This window comes from Monodelphis domestica, chromosome 8 (assembly GCF_027887165.1).
Source record: "Monodelphis domestica isolate mMonDom1 chromosome 8, mMonDom1.pri, whole genome shotgun sequence".
Lineage (NCBI taxonomy): Eukaryota > Metazoa > Chordata > Mammalia > Didelphimorphia > Didelphidae > Monodelphis > Monodelphis domestica.
This window is the reverse complement of record NC_077234.1, coordinates 94,664,517-94,668,770: the sequence shown is the minus strand read 5'-3', so window position 1 is coordinate 94,668,770 and position 4,254 is coordinate 94,664,517. Positions and strand designations below refer to the sequence as shown.

Sequence of the window (4,254 nt, the reverse complement as noted above, 5' to 3'; positions counted from 1 at the left end):
AAAGACTGGAGAGCCCAAGGAAGCTGAATTCCATCACTTCATCATTCAGGAGCAATAAGCAGCCATGAGTCTGAGTAATAGCAATGTCAAGGCGATCCTGCCAAACACGCACATTCTTTCTATAACCATCAAGTAGTGTCCTACTGAGTGATGGATAGAACATTGTGTACAATTATTCCACTCCTTAAATAATAGGCCACTTAGAGGACATTGTTCTTTTTTGTCTGTGTCCTGAGATTTCCCAATGGTGGTCCAAGCCCAGGCATTGCCAGAGAGAACATCAATGTGATGACAACTGGCACACTAGCTCCTAAAGTTGTTAGCAGAGGAAAAAAGTGAAAGATTGCATCACTATTATTATTGTTATTCACTGATCATAAAATTGTTAATCATCCTTTGATTAAAGGTCTTCATAAGCATTAGCTCATCAGTGCTCTTAAGAAGGAAGCCAAGTGCCAAAGACCAAAGATTTGTGGCATGACTTGAGTTTCAGAAATCCTCTGGCCTTTCCCTTTACTTCTTTCTTGCCACCAGTGTCCCTAGATATATTAAAAAAAAATACAAAAGGCACTACAGTAACCTCTTGGGTTCAAGGTCTGTTTCCTTATCTATAAAATAAAGAACTGTGGTTCTCCTAAGTCACAAAGGATGCAATGCTATATTGTGAGTCAGAGAACCTGAACTCAGATCCCAACTCTGCCACTGGGGGACCTTGGACACATCTCTCTACCTTTCAGGCTTCGTTTACTAATCTGTAAAATGCAGCATTGGTTCAGGTGACCAAGGAAGCCACTTCCAAGCTTCCATTCAAGATCTCCAAGGTTTGTTTCCAGATGGGAATCCCAAGATGCTCTTAAGTCTCACACAAAATCCAGAGTAATGACTCTTCCCTTCTTTCCCTTTTCTTGGGCACTCTCGGGAAAAGGGGGTGACGTTGGAAGGAAGAGGAGAAGAAAGAGAAATGGGTAACCACGAAGGGCCTAAAAGAGAGATCTTTTCCCTCTTCTACAGAATACTCCGAGGGAGGTAAATTCAAAATACAGGAATGCATTTTTAATGAATCTGGAGAAGCCCACACGGTTAGCATTTCATTACTGGCAGCTGGGAAGAGAGGAGGGCAGCTTTTGGTAATGAGGAAATCTTTCTGTTCCTAGGGGTCAAAGAACAAGGGCCGCAGACAATAAACGGTGAGCGGCAGCCAGAACCTTTCGGCTAGGGCCCCGGGCTAACAATGGGTTGCTAAGTTGCTGGGAGGGCCTCAAGGATACCTTGCAGGCGCCGCCCCTTGACAACAGCATCCTCTGGGCCCCCGGCCTCTCCTCACAAAGGAATCCCACAGCCGCGGAAGATTGTCAACATTTAGCCAAACCACAAGGCAGAGGAAAACTACAGACCCTATTAAAAAGAACAGCTGATATGGGGCCACTATAATTTCCCGAATGATGTTTAAAAAAAAAAAGAAAAGAAAAGAAAAAAATTCAAGTAGGCAAATGAGGAACCGGGAACTCCAGCGGGCCCCAACCCCCCCCCCCCCTCCCCTGTACGCCTGAGCCCTGATTAGATGCTCTAAGAAAGGGGAGAAAGAGAAAAGCAGGGGCCTGAGGCAAAACGCTTATCAAAGAGGCAGATCAGTGTTCTAGGCCGAGGGACCTTGCCTGGGAAAGGTTTTACCAATTAAAAGGCCCTTGAAATAAGTAAATAAATAAATCTCCAGTTAGTTAACCGGCTCGGAGTTGGGGGGAAAATGTCCCGGGGCTTTCTTCTAAATGAGCTATCACCTCTACCCTGGCCTTTGAGTAAACTGAAGGGAGGCAATTAGGACGCCAATCCGCCCCGGCCCTCCCCACCGCCAGCGCTCCCAGGCCCCCACTCACTGGGGCTTGTCAGTAATGTGATCTGAAAGAGATAAAGCCCAATTTCCCCAGCTCCTAGAGCTGATAAACACCAAACCAAAGGCCGGCTCTGTTCACTGGGTGATAATTAAAGCCCTCAGGAATCCGAGCAGTGCAATGGTCAAAAGGACAAGGACAAACCCGAGCTTTGCCAATGCCATTCTGGGGTTTCTCTAAGCCACCTCCTCTTGGGTCGGAATGTAACCCAAAGGGATTAGTATTTTCCCATCCATGTCTTTAAAGGGCACAACCAGACCATATCAGCACATGATTAACCTGGCTAACATATAACTCGAAGGCCACAAACACAGAAGGAAATCATTCCCTGCTTTAGAAAGAATCGAGTTTAAGGAATATAAAATGTGGAGGGGATTCTGTCCTGACCAAAAAAAAAAGAGCCCCAAAGGGCAGAAAGGAGGCAGCTCTTCTGAAAAAAGCAAGGTGGAGGAGTCTTACAAATGATTAGTTTTTGTAGAGAAAGTCCTATTTTCTGGATTACCAGGAAATAAGAATTTTGTATATTACTTTTTTCTTTCTTTTTCTTTTCTTGTTTTTCTTTGATTTTTGTTCTGTTTTCTTTTTTGTTTCTTTTTCTTGTTTCATTTTGTTTTTTGTTGTTTTCTTTTTTGGTCTGTTTTTCACCACATGGCTACTATAGAAATATATTTTGTGTGACTACATGGATAGTCTATATCATATTGCTTGTCTTCTCATTTAAGGGAGAGGAGGAGAAAGAGCATTTGGAACTAAAATTAAAAAAAATGAATATTAAAATTATTTTTATGTAATTGGAAAGAAAATAGATTTTAAAAGAACATTTTATTTTTTCTTCTAGTCACACCCTAATTTTATTTATTTTTTAATTTGAATTTCTATTTAATTAATTAATTTAGAATATTTTTATGTTCTTTCCTTCCCCTCATTACACCTCCCTCCTGTAGCCAACAATTCCACTGGGTTTTACATGAGTCATTGATCAAGATCTGTTTCCATATTATTAATATTTGTATTGACCCATGTGATCAAGCAGTTGTTTTCCTTCTGTTTTTCTACTCCCACAGTTCTTTCTCTGTATGTGGATAGTGTTAAAAGAACATTAAAAAAAAAAAGAATTTGCATGCATGGTAAGGTAGGTAAGACATACATGGCAGGCTTTCAGTCTATCCCAGGGTTTCCTAGTCGTCCTAAAAATAAAAACTCAACACTTAGTGCTTTAAGGTCGACAAAGGGCTTCCTTCCTTCTTGTCTCATTAGCCCAACAAAGAGGCAGTCTGAGTTCAGTGGAGAGGTTGGTTTGATCACACTGCCAATGTGATCTTGAATAACTCATTTAATCCTGGGAACCTCAGTTTCCTCATTTATATAATGACGGGTTTGTTGACTGCCAAAAGGGTGAAGGTGTGTGGAATGGGATAATATTTGTGCCATGATTTATAACACCCAGAAATGCAGTCCCTCTTCATAGTTACTAAATTGTAAAGGAGACAAGAGCCCCTATGTTTTTGTCAAGTGAATTATTAATATAGTTGTACAGTATTGAAGCAGAATAGATGAAACAACTGGATCCAAATGTATAAGCTATTAAATAATAATCTCTGACAGGGACCTTTCTTTTGTGTTCTCCGTAGTGGTGTATTCATACATAGTATGAACAGGTAAAATATTCATCAAATTAATATAGTGAATCAATTTTTTATTTACTAGATAGTTCTATGAAATGTATATTGTCACATTGTGTGCCAGCTGAACCCATGTCCATAATACTTGATAAAGACATTTGCTTCTTTGGTGGAAAAAAAAAGTGAAGAATCTCTGCTCTAGGGATTTCTAAGGTAGCTTCCAGTTCTTAATGAGTTATTTTAAAGGACCTGGGAAATATAGAATAAAATATCATTTTTCACTCCTCTCTAGAATCCACATTTACCTACTACTTAAGCCTAACAGCACTAAATATTGGAACCAAGTTCCTACTTCTGGAGTCAGGAAGACCTAGATTCTCCTGCCTCTAATCCTCACCAAATCCTTTCAACTCATTTTATATGGCAGAAATGTCAAGTTCTTTATCATCTTGGTCAACCTGGACATTCTATACCTGATTAATGGCCTTGGCAAAATGTGGCATCCAGAACTGAATCCATTATTTAACATGAGGTTTGACCAGAGCAAAATACAAGAGGACTTTCATGTGTCCTTAGCTCTAGACACTATACTTCTCTTACTTAATGCAACACAAGATGACCTGAACTTCTTGGCTACCATGTCACACAGTTGACTCATTGAATTGGGGTTTCCTAATAAGCTCGAACTTCATCAGATGAAGTATAGTCAAGCTACATCACACTTGTCTTTTCATTCAATTATT

General features: G+C 40.3%; 1 long non-coding RNA gene across 1 annotated transcript; it reads left to right on the top strand.

Moving 5' to 3' along the window:
• Positions 1–702: 702 nt before the first annotated feature.
• LOC103093850 (uncharacterized) lies at positions 703–3,505 on the top strand. The gene is made up of 3 exons (XR_008914266.1): positions 703–821; positions 926–1,026; positions 1,155–3,505. It is a non-coding gene; the product is annotated as an uncharacterized LOC103093850 (long non-coding RNA).
• The last annotated feature ends 749 nt before the right edge of the window (positions 3,506–4,254 follow it).